The 17,654-nt window shown below is 34.9% G+C and overlaps 1 protein-coding gene across 5 annotated transcripts in view; it reads left to right on the top strand.

Annotated features, from left to right (window-relative positions):
• PARP8 (poly(ADP-ribose) polymerase family member 8) overlaps nt 1-17,654 on the top strand; it is a 172,980-nt gene that overhangs the window by 39,702 nt on the left and 115,624 nt on the right. The gene's annotated exons all lie outside the window — the stretch shown is intronic.

Here is a 17,654-nt window from a genome sequence, read left to right as displayed (position 1 = left end):
GAGAGAAGCCAGAAATGTCCCAGATTCAGCATCTGAGCTGGAGCAATCTTCTATGTCACATAGGTGGGGAGCTTGAGATTGAGAGAAAGAATTTATCCTGGGTCACACAGCCTATGCCCATGCAGGGGCTACACATGGTGTGCAAGACACACTTTCTTACTCACTTCAGGACTTTTTTTTCACAGCACATAATTTTTCTTGGAGGGGAAAACAAATCTAAAACATAAGCTCTTCTCTCTTGCCTTTTAATTTTTAGAAACCAATCTTTTTGCTTATTGTAGAAAACAAGCCTGAATGAATGGACTTAGATTTCTTAATTTTAATCTTGGAAACCATTGAAAGATGAGAGTAAATTAAAATTGTAGTCTGCTTGTTTATATTCATGGATTTGGTGAATGTAAAGCTATGCAAGATACGCAGGGAGCTTAGACTTCCCTCTATTGCCAGGCAACTAGTATGCAAAAAACTAGTAGAAGAGTAAAATAAGGAAAAGCTTATTTAGTTTTGCATTTCGACTCAGGAGATTTCTTTCTGGGTAATACTGTATTCATTTAGCTTTCCCAGATTTTATTCTGAAGTTCAAAGCCCACTATCTCTGCCCAAGCCTTGTATTTATGGTGCCTCATCCATGACTATCCAAATCAAACACTTTGTTACCTTGGACAGCATCTTTGGAATTCTGTGTTTTTCAGCAGCACTTGACTGTTTAGAGAGTATGACCTTGTTGATGGGATTGTTCTGATTCTGCTTGCACGCAAGCTCTCTAGTTTGTTTGTTTTTTTTAATAATTTGGTTGTTTCATTACAATTCTTACTCCACATCTTACTTGGACCTATTAAAATATTGAAATCTGAGAAAACTTATTTGAATGAGTTTGTTTTTTGAGTAAAGTGAGAATAATGAAGCAGAGGAAGGAAGCTGGAACCTCCACTGGTACTTAGATAATAGGGGTCAGATTTGCAAGGATGTTCTCTTGCAATGGCTTTGTTAATGTTTAGGTACTCCTCCTTTTGGTTGTGCAGATATAACTGGGTACATTACAGTGCTTGCTAAGATTTTATTATATATATGTATATATATATATATATACATATATATAATATAAGCCACATATTTTTATTTTATTTTTATTTGCATATCTCTCCAAACATTGGCATAGTAAAAATACACAGGGTTTTCAGCCCCTATCATTGATGGAACTCAGTGAGAAACAGCAATGCAGTCATTATAAGAGTAAATTTAAATACACTTGTAATAAATTTTCAATAGGAAATAACAAATTTGCAGTAAAAATATTGATGTCCCTAGACTGATGTTTCAGTATATCTCAACTTCTCCTTTTCTTATATGAAAGGTTATGTGTTAGATCACCTCATTTTATAACAGTCTGAACATTCATTCTTTGCTTTTTTTGTTTTGTTTTGTTTTTAAGTAAACTCTATACCCATCATGGGGCTCAAACTCCACAATCATGAGATCAAGAGACCCATGCTCTACTGACTGAGCTAGCTAGGTGACCCTGAACATTCATCCTTTGCACATTATTTTTCCAATTTAGACAAGATTTCTAGGAGAAAGTACCTATTCCATAAGGCAAGATTTAAGATTTAATTGATAATGTATTGAAATAATTGATTTCGTTGTTGTTATTTTGAGCTTTATTTAACATTTATTTATCTTGCCATCTTAACTTGCAGTAAATCTTTTCCTGTTACTAGAAGTTGTCTTCTGGGTGCATTCCACAGTTAGAGTGTCAAATCTGCCTTAGGCTGAAGAGCCTGGCCTACTTCAGGTACCTCAAAGTCCTTCTCCTTCTAAATGGGAGAACTGATATTTACTGACTTCTGTGGCTAGCTCTTATGTCTATATACCACAGTAATTCTCCTTGGCATATGTAGATTTGGATCACCAACTGACTGTCGCAAAAAGACCATTTTAACTGTCTTCTTTCAGATCATAATCAGAAAATACTGTTTATTTTTCTACCTGTTTTGAAAAGCTACCCTGACCAAGGTATTAATACCTAAGTGAGCACATGGTTATTCACTTTATTTTAATCATTACTCCCTAAATGCTCACTTCTTAAGATAGGGTGGCTACTAGCCAAAAGTGGCTTTTGAGCTCTTGAAATGTAGCTATGCACCATATTTCAAAGATTTAGTATAATAAAAGAAATGTAAAATATCCTATTAATAATATTCATATTGATCACATACTGGAATGATACTGTTTTGGATATATGGGGCTAAATAAAATATTTTATTAAAATTGATTTTATCTTTTTATCTTTTTAACTTGGTAATTTAAAATTACATGTGGCTTATAATATATTATTTTGGACAGTGCTGCCTTAAAAGAAACATGAAAAATGGTTTGTTTAGAATGATTTTGTTAGCCTGGGTTTGTTATCTGTGTGCAGAGTTGCAAGATTACTTTAGAGCAGTGTAATTTTCAGATTTAGAATTACCTAATGATTAATAATTTGCTTCCTTCGAAATCGAGTGAAAACTTGAAAACTGCATATGGGGTGGATATGACATTTACAAATGGACAATTGCAAACTGCCAGCACAGTGCCTTTATTGCCATCCCGATTATCTTCTCAATACATGTTGACACTAATGCACACAGTGGAAAATGTTTTAGTGGACATTTTTTTTATTTTTATATTTTTAAAGATTTTATTGATTTATTCATGAGAGACAGAGAAGCAGAGGCATAAGCAGAGGGAAGCAGGCACCCTGCGGAGATGCAGGACTCCATCCAAGGACCCCAGGATCACAACCTGAGCCAAAGGCAGAGGCTCAATCAGTGAGCCACCCAGGCGCCCCCAGTGGACATTTTTGTTTTAAAAATTAAAAAATGTATACTTTAAAATTGTAATTATTGTCATGACTGGTACTGTAGGGGAGCCTTGCTTTGGGTTTGTGTTACGCTTTGATGAATTTCCAGACTCCAGAGTAAATCAAGGGTTTTTCTACATGTGAGTGAGATGGAGTTTTTCTGCATCTATGTGCCTTACTTGATTATAGGAAAGCAACCATGGTAGCTAATTAGCTTGCTTCTCTTTTAATTGCCATTTCCTAATGTGTCACACAAGTGAGAAAAGAAAAATACTAATTTGATAAAGATGACTGACTTATTTTTAGTTAACTGGGCTCATTTTCTTTTTAAAATCAGAAGGCTGCAATAAAGCATATAAAAATTGGAAACATAATTATGTAGAGATAAATTATTCAAAATGAAGTTTTAAAACAAGTACTTTTATTACTCTCAGAAATAGTTCACTGATTAAGACAGTTACTCTATTTCGTCATGGCTCAGGAGAATGTGTGATCATAGGAGTGAAAGATGAAAAGGATGTAGGTGATACCTTTTGGCCAAACATCTAGGGACTATTTTCTGTAATATCTGGCTCAGCTATGAAGGGTAGTGGAGAGTCAGGATATGGACAAAAATCAATGGTCTAAGAAATTATGATCTAGGTATATTATTTTAAGGCACTAAGGTTCATACCAATTGAAAAATAAAGAATAATAGAGTTTCTGTACATACAGTGTAAACAATGTAGAGGTGATACAATAAGATCTAAGTGTATGGAGATAACTATCAGAGGAACTAAAAATGCATATGTTTAAATAAATGTCTGTGGGACTGAGCTGGGATTTGATTTTCATAATGAGGTAGCTTCCTGTACCTTGTAATGTTGCTATTGGTCAGCATTTCCTTCATATATATTTTTAAGTTGGTCTCAGGCAGGGAGTCTTAAAATGTGGTTCAGGGTTTGGTTGCATCAGAATTATTAAAGTGCATGCAAAATGTGGATTTCTGTGTGCCACTTCAGAACAGTTGAATCCCATTTGCTGGGTGTGATGCCTGGAAATCTGTATTTTGACTTGAATCCCAGGGGAATCCTGAGAGGATTAGTGTGTGAGAACCTCTGTAAGGTGTCAGAGTATTACACTTGGTGAATATTTTCATGACACGTAAAGTATTTTGGCAACAACTAAAATGAATATGCACTATAAATTTGTTGGGGTTGGTGTAATACACAACTCTAGCCAGCCCTGAACAGGGTAATATTGGGATTTACAAAATAGTTTTTGGTAGCGGTAATTGGGGATCAAGAGTTTCTGTATCAGTGGTGAGAGGTCAGTATACTATTTCTATACTATTTCCCAATTATTGGAGCTAAAAGTGCTCTGATTTCTCTTCAGATTGTATGAATCTTTCACCTTTTACCAATTCTTGGGGCTAGCAAGTCTTTTATGGATACAGTATTTTATAACACTGTGGGCAGCGTATAGAGAATTAACCTTAAACAAAGTTTGTTCTTTACCTGGGTGGTAGTCTGTTGTGATCATGTCAGGGATGGCATCCCTGTCTCAGCCAGGTTACCTGCAACACCATACACACTGCTTCTGCCTCATTTATGATATTTTGACAGCAAATAATAAAACACTAGGACTCAAACTAGCTTAAATATGAAGGACATTTATTTTGCAAGATGAGAACTGCTGGAAGCCGCAGTCAGAGGCTAAGTGATGTCATCAAGAAACTGGTTATATAGGCTTCATCGTAAGGTTGCTTTTCCTCCTGCTTTCAGGATGCCTGCCATTAATAACTGGTATTTTGCCTGCTTACTTGTTCAGATTTAACAGAAAGAGTGAGGGGAAATCCGTCACATAAGCCAGGAATTCACATCCTTTCTTTCATTCTTATTGGGGCCAATTTGGAGCTAAGGATGGAGCCATCTTACTCTTAAGTCTTGGCAGCAAGAGAACTGGATACTCCAAAAAAATTAGGACTTTTTTTTTTTTTTTCAAGAAGGAAGAAAGGACACTATAAGGCAACTAACATCGCCTGTTGTATAGACATTTTAATTTATTGTTTTTAAAAATACTTATTTTTTCATGAGAGACAGAGAGGCAGAGACATAGGTAGAAGGAGGAGCAGACTCCCTGTGGGGAGTCCAATGTGGAATTCAGTCCCAGGATCCTGGTATCAGTACCTGAGGCAAAGGCAGATGCTCAACCACTGAGCCACCCAGGTGCCCCTGTGTAGACATTTTAGTATGTTTCATGACAAGTACTACTGGTAATTTGTAAAATAAGTAATTCAAACTTTATAGGTAAAAGTATAAATGCAATGATACATAATAGTTGATGAACACTGACTATATTTTAGGCACCACTCTAAATAGTCTTTATGTATTAATTCATTTCATACTTAGACCAGTATGTTAAATTAAGTACCACTGTTTTATCTATTTTATGGATTAGGAAACTGGGACATAGAGAGATTAAATGACCTGACCCAGGTAACATGAGTAGGAAGTGGCAGATGGGGATTTGAACTTTCAGACTGGCTCCAGAGCTCACTTTCTTACCTGCTGCAATATGACTCTCACAGTAAGTGCTGGACGATGTTGGTAAGCTTGAGTTGAATAAGGGCTTGAGAGGTGAAGAGTCATAGGGTTCATGAATCAAGGTTATTGTCACAACTCTTTAAATTGCTGATGATCAGGACAGCTTGCTCATGTTGGTGTCACAAAAATTTCAAGTTGAAATAGAGTAATTATTCAAACCAGAGGTAATAATGGTAACAACAATAATGCTTATGATGATAAATAATAATAAATCAACTTACATTCCAATTATCAACCCCTATGGTTAACTTATACTTATGGTTTCACTATTATCTGGGAAGGTAGCTATTTTAAATTTCCTAAAACCATGCATTCATTCCCTGCCTCTTTGCATTCGTTAAGCACGATACTCATTTTGTTCGGCCAACACATGTGTATCTGTTAAGTCTGATTCTCTAACAGTGATTTCAAGGATAAATAGACACAGCATCTTTGCTTTTAAGTAATGGATGGTACAGTTAAAGAAAACCAACAGGTAAAAATGTAGCCATAAGATAGAGTAATAATTACTGAAATAATTATTACTGAAATAATAATTACTGAAATAATTATTACTCAGAGAAACTAGCATCGAGACAAGAGGTCTGCAGTTTGTTGGGAAATGTCAGCAGTTTGGGAAAGTTCTGATGGCAGAAGGTTCTGGAAAATGAAGTGAGTACACCCAATCAGGAAGATTAGATAGAAACATTTTAGAAAAGTAAAGAGCGTATGCAAAGGCACTGGGAACTGAAGAGCTTATACGTTTGAGAAATGTAAGTGAAATGCCTCATTAGGTTCTGAAAAGAGGATTGAGAGGAAGGTGGTAGGAATTTAGATTAGACAGATATTTTTGGAATCTTTAAATTTTTAAGATTCACTGAATTTTAAATCTTCAAGATAAATTATTTGTGGTTTGGGCTGAGAAAAGGGTTTTTGACCTTTACCTTCTTGATTTTTAGTTTTGATTTACGATCTTTATTCAAAGATCCCTGATATTTGGAAAAATAGATAAATTTGGGATTGTTGGTCACATTGTGGTGTCTCCATGGCATAATTGTTAAAGAATTCTTTAATATTGGGTGTGTTTCAACGTGCTGAAGAAGTGTGTAATTTGAATAAAATTATTTAAAAAAAATTTGATGTTCAAAATGAAGACCCTGAATTATTTATTTTCCACACATATTTTTGAGTACAGCATGCCAGAAATACAGCTTTTCCATAAAATATGATATGTATGCACTTTTAAACCTTTGGATTATCATATATCAGTTTCATTGTAGTAGAATTATTGTATTCCACTATTATGTGGTTATTTCAAGTTAATATAGGTATTAGTTTTATTGAGCATATTTGTATGTCTCTTTATATACTTAAACTAGATTCTCTAGGGTATATTTTAAAAGTGGAATTGTTGGATTAAGCTAGGCTAATATTCAAAATTGCTTTCTTAAATTGTTTGTATCATACTTCAGGTAAAATGAAAGCCACCATTTCTCCCATTCTCGCCAGTAGTTTATGTTACATTTTAAAATTCATATCAATATTATAGTGTTAAATCATATCCCATTGTTATTTTAATTTGCATCTACTAATTATTAATGAGTTGGAACATTTTTTAAGTTTACTGAAAGTTTAGAACTTTGTTTCTGTGAAGTTTTATATTTTTTGCATGTATGTCTTTTATTGGGTTTTAAATATTTTTTCTTAAATATTTTTAGGAACTGTGTGTTCTGAATAATTGGTTTATGGGATCCAAAACTTTTCACGTCTGGTGTCAATTTTCATTTCCCTGAAAGTCATTTAACTCTCTCCCTATTCCATTTGGTTACACTTGGAACATTTTGATTGTAAACTTCTTGTGATGGTTAATGTCAGAAACAAGCCTGCTTCATAATTTTAGTGGTTAAGACGAGGGTTTTGAGTCTAAAAGTTTTGGTCTGAGTCTAGGCTCTTCATGATCTTCGGTAGTTACTTAATCTCTCTAATTTCTACTTAGAAATAGTAACTTGTTACAACAAACTCACACAAACACAAATATTTAATTGAGAGCTTGGAACCATATCCACAATAAATGGAAACAATAATAATATTACTAATAATAAGAAAAAGAACAGCATCAGTACTTTTTGTTTTGTCAAATACCTTGTGCTTTCGGAGTGCTCTTATTTAAATAAATTTTGGTTAATCTGAACATTTCCTAATTCATATTTTAATAGTTCATTGTGATGTTAGTTGCATACAGTGATTGATTTCTGTAGTTTCCATATACTGGAAGTCATGTATCTTGCTTATGAAATCATTACTCAAGGGTTTCATAATTTGCACAAAATCTATATAGCTACTTCTTTATTGGGTACTCTTGACTGTTACATTTGCATATATTTATGTAGTTCACTAAATCAATATGTTCTTTGTAAACTGATATATATAAAATCTTTTCATACACAATTTATAAAAGCATTTATTGATTTAATAAATCAGACATTTGTCAACCATGCATAAGTGTAAATTATTGTTTATAATATAAGCATAGTTCTTTAGAGTACGTAATTCATCATTCAATTAACATAAGTATATGATTAATCAGTATTTACCTCCCATGGCCCAGATCCTGCAGGAAAGGAACTTTCTTTGATACATAGAAGTTAAAATTGTTTCTCGTTTGCTGATTCTCTTAGGGTGGTTTTGTATTTTGCAGATGTTTTAAATTTAGATTTTTTTAATACTCCATAGTAACAATTAAATAGACTTAACAGCTAGTTAGAATGCATAATTTCTTCTCAAAGACAATGCAGCAATTTCTGAAGGTTTGATTAAAATTCCTGATTAAAATTCATCAAAAACTAACCTCACAATATCTGAATATAATATTTAAATGATTTTAACGCTTGATCTTTGGAATATGTTCCAAAGAAATATTCCGGAGAGAGGGAGAGTGATTGATGAGGGGACATGTTCTGCTGCTTTTCAGGGAAAATAGCCAAGTGTAGAGACCATACTACTTGCCAAGATTTTCTTTTGAAAATGACCATATTGACTGCTTCTTTTGGATTTGAGTGAATGCTGATTTTATCCTGCTTTTTCTTCTCACACTTTTCTTTTGTTATCAATGGGGAGTTGTTGTTTTTTTTAATTCTTAATTAAGAATTAATTCTTAATTCATAATTACAAAATTAGGCAGTATGGGTTTATAATCTATGTATTTACCATATTTTAAAATAATACACTTTAACTTTTCTTCATTCACTTAACAGTTTTAGACAGTTTCTGTTGAATGCATGCTATATTAGTATTTGTCTCTCTGATATCTTCTTATTCCATAATGTCTCAGTATAGCCATTTTACAATTTTTATTTGCATCAATAATTAATATTTACAGTGATTATATCATTATATCTATATATGTTTTTCCTTCTACAACTGTTTATTGTTCCTAGAGTTAAAAATTGCCTATGAATTTTTTTCCATTAGCTTTTCTTTGACTATATATCAATTATTTAAAACAAATTTTTTTAGAACACTTGTCATGGCTTTCAGTAATTTTCTCAAGTGGTCAAACATATCAAATAAATTATCAGTGACTTATCCGTTCCCACTTCCTGACCCATTCCTGGAGTCTTTTCTTGGGTCCATTTTTTTTTCTTGAGCCTGACCCATATTCTCTGCAGGTTTGATATCTTATCTCCTTTTTTTTTTTTTTTTTTTTTTCTTTAAGACATACACTCTTCTGGCAGCCAAAGAAAAGTTGTGTTTAAAGTTATTTTTTTGAGTCTGGGCATGTCTAAAATAACTTGATTTGATCCTCACTTGAAATGATAGATTGAGAAAATATGGAATTCTGATTTAGAATTCATTATTCCTTAAAATTTTGAGGACATTAATCAGTAGTCTTACAGTATCCAGTGCTTTTGAATAATCTAGTATCCTGATTATAATTACTCATTATATAACCTGTTTCTGTATCTCTGGAAGCTTTTCAGAACTTTCTTTATCCTTGAAGTTCTGAAATTTTACAATGATGTGGTTAGGAGTAAACTTTAGAAAATAACTCTTGGACTTGGCATTTGCAGCAAATTTTCTTAGTGTAGAGGCTCCCATCCTAGGAGATTTTCTTGTATTACATCTTTGATAATATTTCTTCAGTTCCTTCAACTCCTTTTTTGGGGTCTGCTCCTCAACTTTCTTTAATGTTCCTCTGTGTTTTTTATCTTTATTTTCATATTTTCCATGTCTTTATCTCTTCTGCTTTTTCAAGGTTTCCTCAATTTTATCTTCCCATTCCTTTGTTGAAATTTTAATTGCCAATATATTTTCTATTTCTAGAGTTCTTTCTTAATTTTTTTTTTTCCTTTTGAAAATACTTAAAATACTTGGTTCTAGTTTTATGCACAGATCTACTCAGTTTACAGTGGGATTATATCCTGGTAAACCTATCACAGATTGCAAATATTGTTAAGTCAAAAATGCATTTAATACACGCAACCTGCTGAATATCAGTAACTTAGCCTAGGCCATCTTAAATGTGCTTAGAATACTTACAGTAGCCTACAGTTGGGCAAAATCAATCCAACACAAAGCTCTATTTTATAGTAAAGTTTTAAATATTTTCTGTAATTTATTAGATTCATTTTCAAAATTCTAAGTATAGTTTCTACTGAATGCTTATTGCTTTTGCACCATCATAAAGTAAAACAATATATATGTAGAACCATTATAAGTTGGGGACCATCTGTAGTCAATATCTGCATTTCTCTATTTCTCTACATCAACTTAGTTTCCTCTACTTCCTTCATTGTTTCTGTTTTCTCCACGTTTCCTTTTGGGTTTGTTTTAGACACCTACATTTATGTTGGAAGCTTTTCTCAAATGTTTAGTGATCTTTCCTTGCCTGTTGGTAAAGCAGTGGGTGAAGGAAGAATCCTCACTGTCATTAAACCCTATTACTGTTGGAAAATATAAAAGAAAAAAAGGGAAAAATGAGAAATGAGAAGACCAAAAGAGAGAAATATAGACAGAGCAAGAGTCAAAGATGAGTGGATGGATTGATCAGGGTGTGTGTATAAGTATGTATGCAGGAAGAGGGGAAGAAGGAGACAGAAAGAGAATACATGGTAATGATAATATATATTCAGGGATGTTTGTGACATGAACTTAATGACCCTTCAATAGAGACAAGCTGTATGCAGATTTTGGCTAGAAAAAAAATGGCAATGAGGGAAAGGTCATATTAATAATTTTCTGGAGTTCATTATTATGTTTTAATTTCTTTACATTATTATTCCTAAAATATTCCTTTCTCGGTTATTTAAAGGTGATAAAATGAGCACCTTCCATCACCTCATCACTTATATGCACATTTCTGCTACTGTTATCAAAAGGAAATCTATTTGCAGTTTTGGTTCAACCTGAAATATATATTGAAAAATCTTTTTTTTTGTAATTACATGAATCTTTGCTTAAATTCTCTCTTCTACTGATTTTTACCTCTATTTTGGGATGATTTATGAGGCAGTGGTTGTTGGTGCCTTGGAACATATCAGCAATAGTAATAGAGAAGTACTCACATGATTCTTATTTATATCCTTTTAAAAAGAAAATTGTCCCATGAAGAGGAATCAGAGATTAGATGGGGTTCAACACCCAGTGGTAGCCAGATCTTACAAAGTCCTGCTAATTCTCGTTTCTGTAAATACTCTTTGTTCTGGTAGGACACTTTTTAGAGAAAGATAAGGAACAACTTGTTTGTGTGTGTGTTTGTGTGTGTGTGTGTGTGTGTGTGTGTGTGCGCGCGCGCATGCATGCTCCTTTATGGTGCACATGTTCTTGGATTTCATCTTTTTCAGAGTGTTAATACTTAAGGGTAGGTAGTAGATTTAGCAGTTTAACTCTGCTCTTGACTTTTGAAACAGACTGCATATTTGATGAAAAATTATTATATCTGAGAGATTTTGGTTTGAATGACTACCTCGCTTTGGTGTATCCAACTCTATCTCTTATCTCATTTCTATCTATATATTATTATTCACATACACATTCATGGATGTGTTTGTATACACTCAAGTATTTGAATGTTTTCTAGCGTAAACGTGTTAGTATGTTTAGCTACTTTTTAAGAAAATGAATGGTTCCTTGTTATTGATCATCTATAAAATGGAATGTTAATCCCTTCTCTTGTGAACACAGCTGTATATATGTGTATATGAACCTTTGCTCCCTTATCCTACCTCCTCAGTACTTCCTAATTTGACCTATAATAGCGCTGACTCTTCTGATACCATTCATTTATGTTTTGAACATTACTGTCTATAAGACATGGATCCCCTCTCTCTCTATGCCAAGAGAAAACCAGTTTTGTTCACGAAATGACCCTTTGTGAAAATGAGTGACCTCCTTCCCAGGCCAGGGGGAAAAGCAAGGTAGTTTAATCCAGTCATGTGTCTTGTTGCTCTTGCCTACCTCCCACTTCTTCCCTGTCCTCATTGATTCAGGACTGGCTGTGGGACACACATCTGGCCTCTAAAATACGAGTTTGCTGCTGCAAGGCTTCAGGAACTGACTCCTATGCTGGGAAGAAGGAAACACACATAGGAAGCTGCTTCTGTTTTAGACGTTCTCCTGTCTGGATGTAATGTTGGAACTGCAACAGCCACCTTGTAGGCCACACAGGAAGCTGACCCACAGGTGAAACTGGGATATCCTAAGAGAGCAAAGATGGGAAAAAATCTGAGTCATGGATGACACTGTTGAGCTGCTGAGTTAAATGATCGTGGAGTACCTCACTCTTACTCCCCCACCCCAACAGCTATACTCCTGCATATATTTCTGTACTTATAATCAAGGTCTTTTTTTAAAAGTCGTTTCAGTTTGGATTTTGACACTTGCAGCCAAAAGCATCATTGGTAAAACATATTACTGCTTTAACTTTTATTTCTGTTTTCCATAGTGATTATTAATACACGTGTTAGCCTTCTTTTGGCTTTAAAGCCATGGGGTAAATGATAACTAGGTTATTTGTCTAGCTTTGTTTCAATAATAATAAATCTTTGGAGAAATAAAAATCTAAAGGGTTTTTCTGTAAAATTGATTTATCTACTTCCCGAAAGATCTCATTATTTCTTCTGTCTCTGATAAATATTTATGGTAAAATATGATTTTCTTCTTTATCAATTTAAATTTGTATTATTCTTCACTTTGTTCAAGATGGTTTGAAGTAGATTACAAAGTAGAATGGCAAGAACTAAATTATGTTATGTCCAAAACAATAAGAACATCAGTATATACTGACCTTTGGCAATACATTGGTTAACATTTTGTAGACTTATCCCCGAGCTATGTATTTAGAAATAGATATTTGGCATTTTATTAAAAGAAAAGAACTTTTGGAAAAGGTTTTCTTTTTCTCCATAGTGAATATATACTGATTTGTGAAGCATCTATAAAACAACAAAATGTTCATGTTTTTCATTCTCTGATTATTGTTGATTGCAGAAACAAAATAAACAGGAACATTTTGGAGTCTATTCAATTTCTCATTGATTTTATGTTAATATATGGAGATATTTTAAGAAGCATACAAAATGGTATTTTTGTTAAAGATCCTTGGCAAAACAACCTACCAGGTGTTTTAATTACTGCAGTTTATTATTTCTTCACTCATTATTCAATAAGCCCTGAGGATCAAGCTCTACAGGCCATCCTGAATATAGAGAAGTCCCAGTCCTCAAGACACTCCCAGGTTAAGGGACAGGTAAAGAGGCAGACATTATAGTCTATTCTAATGTTACAAGTGACAGACAAGTGCAGGGAGCTATGGGAGCATATGGAATGGGAACCAAAAATGTCGCTGGTAGGGAGAAGAAGGAAAGTTTTTATACTGGTATAAGGAATATTTAGGGGCACCTGGATAGCTCAGTCGGTTAAGTGTCTGACTCTTAATCTCAGCTCAGGTCTTTATCTCGAGGTTGTGAGTTCCAGCCCTGTGTTGGGGTCTACTTAAAAAAAAAAGAAAAAAAAAAGAGTAAAATTGGTATAAGGAATATTTAAAACAGGAAAGGAGGAGGCACATAAAATGTTTTTAAAGAATTTCTAATGTTAATTATTGGGCTCGATCTTTATTTTGTTTTTATGTTCATGGCATGAGATTTATGTAATAAATTCAGTGCAGGGATATAATAGTAATACAGCAACTAAAATTTACTCGGTGTTTACCATAGTGGTTAAAGAGCATGAAGATTGGGGGCACTTGGCTAGAAAAAAAAATGGCAATGAGGGAAAGGTCATATTAATAATTTCCTGGAGTTCATTATTATGTTTTAATTTCTTTACATTATTATTCCTAAAATATTCCTTATTTTAGGAATGGTTAAGTATCTGCCCTTGGCTCAGGTCGAGTCCTGCATTGGGCTCCCTGCAGGGAGCCTGCTTTTCCCTCTGCCTATGTCTCTGCCTCTCTCTATTGTCTCTCATGAATAAATGAATAAAATTTTTAAGAAAGAAAAGATTTTAAATCCAATGTGACTTCAGGCATGGTAATTGTGTTGTATTTTTCTCATCTGTAAAATGGAGGTAATGGTAGTCTTTATGTCACAAGGTTGTTGTGAGGTTGCAAAGAGTTGAATCTCTAAGGGATTGAGAGAAGTGCTTGGCATAGCTTGAGTGCTCAATAAATTTAAGATATCATTGTTATTATTTGGATGTTCTCACTTAATCTTTCCAATAATCTAACAAGGTAATTTGGTAGACAGAATAAAGCCACCACACGTCCACATCTCCTAATCCTTGGACCAGTGAATATGTTCCTTTACGTGATACGAAGGCATTTGCCAATAGGATTAAATTAAGGTTTTGAGATGGGGAGATTATCCTGGATTACCATAGTGAGCCCAGGGTAATTATGCAAGGATCCTTATAAGAAGCAGGAGAGTCAGAGTAGCAGGTGTAACAAAGGCAGCAGAAGGTGGTGTGTGTGTGTGGGGGGGGGTGGGGGTGCGGAGACAGAGTCAGGGATTTGTTTACTGTGAAGATGGAGGAAAATATGAGGAGCCAAGGAATGGAGGCAGCCTCTGAAAGCTGGACATGCAGAGACCTCATTTACTCCCAAGCCTTTGAGGGGTGTGTGGCTCTGCTGACAACTTCAATTTGACTTGGTCACACTCATTTTGGAATTGTGTCATCCAGGACTACAAGATAATAAATTTGTAAAAGTTTAAGCCACTGAATTTGTGGTAATTTGTTACAGCTGCAGTGGACAACAAATGCAGATTTTTACAAAGGAGGAAATGAGCTCTGGATAGTGAAGTTTCGGGCAAGGTTATTGGAGATTGTAGGGTATGAGTGGGGCACATAGGCTGATAGGAGCCTCCAGGGAAGGACCCAGGCCTTCAATCCTGTGTAGTCTGATGTTAGTCTCCCTCCAGCTTACTGTGCCTCAAGTCCTGAACCTGTCCAGTGTCTTATGGGGGCAAATGGCCTCTCCTTCTTGAGATACATTCTTACAGGGTAGCCCACCACTAAGCTTTTCTACTCTTAAATTACTTAACACTTTTCTGGCCCCTTCTCTTTTTTTCGAAAGTGTTAGAAATTTTCTTTCCACTGATGGCTCTCCTTTTCTTCCTGTCTTTGTGAATTTATATGCCCCCTCACCTTCCTTTACTGTCATTTTGGTAAGGGTTTATCAGGAACTGAAAATCATTGGTCAGCTAGTCACGTCCAACCCAAGCAGCCTGTTAATTTTTGACCTATGGCAGGTCCTCCTCTTCAGTACCTCAAAAGACTGCAAGCAGTAGCATGAATTCAGCGAGGCTAGTGCAGTAGAGCAATGTCTCACGTGTTCTTAATGAAAGCACTCACAGTTTTTGTTGCCTTTAGTAATCTCTCCATATAATCTTTTTTCATTATTATTCAAGTATAATTTGCTCCATATTATCTCAATGGTGGATCAGTTAGGTAGGAGACAAAATGCTCCTACACAGCCTGCCAAAATAGTCATTATGGGTAAATTTCATAATTTTGAACACATTTTTATGAATTCGCTTTTAGTTTTATGATTTTTTTTTTTAGGAATTTACTCATACTTCCATGAACTCCTCTATTTTGGGAGAAGAATGGAAATTGCATTTCACACTTATTTGGGGATCTGTCAGTGTCCTCGTATTCCTAAAGACCTTTCCTAAAAATGAAATATTGCAAATAGAGGTTACCAAAATTGGTCATTTGATAAGGAAAAGATCATATGATTAATTAAAATTTTTAAATGTTTCTTTTTTTAAGATTTTATTCATTTGTTAGAGAGAGTGCTTGAGAGAGATAATGGGGTGGGGGAGAGGCAAAGGAAGAGGGATAGAGATTTTATTTATTTATTCATGAGAGACAGAGACATAGGCAGAGGGAGAAGCAGGCTCCATGCAGGGAGCCCAACATGGGACTCGATCCTGGGTCTCCAGGATCAGGCCCTGGGCCGAAGGCAGCGATAAACCGCTGAGCCACCGGGGCTGCCCAAGGGAGAAAGAATCTTAAGCAAACTCTGCACTGATGGGGAGCTCCATGAGGTTCCATCTCACGACCCTGAGATCATGATCTGAGCTGGAACCAAGAGTCAGACGCTTAGCCGAGTGCACCACCCAGGCGCCCATAAAATGTTTCGTTTTAAACAAATATTCAGACCACTACGTTATAGTCAAATGTTAACAAGGGGAACAAGTAAATGTTAAGAGAATAGTTTTAAAAAGCTAGTATTTAAATAAAAATACATGTTTAAATAAATTAAGTAAAAATAGCATGTTTAACTTTTGACTTACGTTAGCAAATTCCTGGGCCAGCATGTAACTGGAAATTTTAACTATAAGGTCTTCACAGCACAGATAGGTACAGAGCTGCTTTCTCAGTCTTGTGTAATGCACAAGAGCAATGCAGGCTTTTTTTATCTGTTCTTTAAAAATGAACACTATATTAGATTTTTATTGTGAGTTTTTGGTTCCCAGCTTTCTACTTGTAATTCCATTCCTCTTTAACGCCCACTTGTAAAAGCACATCTGAATGAATGAAACTGACATTGTAGCAAGAATCTCAAATTTATTATGCCTTACTAAAATGAGTAATTCTTTCCTAATCTTTGCTGTGCTTCAAAATGGCTATATGAAACACTTGTGTTTACACATGGAGATTACGAATTGTCAAATGGGAGCCTTTTTTGAAGAAAGGAAAAAGCTGTTATTCCTTACATTAGAATTCTGTCAAATTACAAAGGAGGCCAGTTTGATGGTATTGCACAGAGCTTTCTAAGTGAGATAATTATATGATGTAGGATAGTTCTGACTTAATAGTTGTATCACTACAGTGAATATCATGGTTCTTTACTTGCTCATCAGAGAGTTTGATGATTAAGCGAACTAATGCCTTTGCAACACTAAGATTCTCAGATTAAAGGAATTTGGTAAAATGTTTAGTTTCTTGATACTAATGAATGTAAGGTGTGTTTGAATAACTATATTGTAAGTTTGTGATGTGGTTTATGTTAATTACATTTATTAATTCATTTGACAAATAGCAACTGCACAAGGCAAAGTGGGCAGGTAAGATCATGTTGGGCATTGTAAGAAATTTGAATTTTATTCTAACTACAAGGGAGATCATTGGAGAACTTTAAGCAGGGAAGTTACAGGATTTGTAAATAGTAAATGAGTTATATAATTTTTAAATAGATCACTTTGGCATCCCACACACAATGGGTTATTTGGGAGTAGCAAAGAGGGGTTTGGAAGACAGGATGGAGGCATTACCGAAGTTCAGGGGAAAGATGATGCTGGCTTGCCTTGGGGTTAAAGACAAGGATATGCAGAGCAGTGGATAGCTTCCAAAAGTGGTGTCAGATGTGAGGGCAGATGAGGGAAGGAAAGGAGTAATCATGATTGCATAGTTTTTGGCCTGAGCAAGTATTTAGATGGTAAAGATAGAGAAGTCTGAGAAGGAGCACATTTGAGAGTGGTAGGGGAGGGAATCAACAGCTAGGTCAGATGGGAAGTTAGATTTTTACCTGGGGTTCAAGTGTGAAGTCAGGGTAGGAAGGAGGGATTTGGGGTTTGTTGAAGTAGAGGTGACATTTAAAGCCTGGGAACAGATGATGTAACATTTATGCAGATGAGAGAAAAGGTTGCAGGACCAAACCCTGGAGCATTCCATAAGTTAGAGGTCAAGCAAGATGATAGATTCAGCATTTAAAACTAAAGGAAAGGGCAGCCCGGGTGGCTCAG

The sequence above is a fragment of the Canis aureus genome, chromosome 4 (genome assembly GCF_053574225.1).
Source record: "Canis aureus isolate CA01 chromosome 4, VMU_Caureus_v.1.0, whole genome shotgun sequence".
In the NCBI taxonomy this organism is placed as follows: domain Eukaryota; kingdom Metazoa; phylum Chordata; class Mammalia; order Carnivora; family Canidae; genus Canis; species Canis aureus.
Note: the sequence above shows the minus strand (reverse complement) of the source record. Positions and strands in the feature narration are given on the sequence as shown.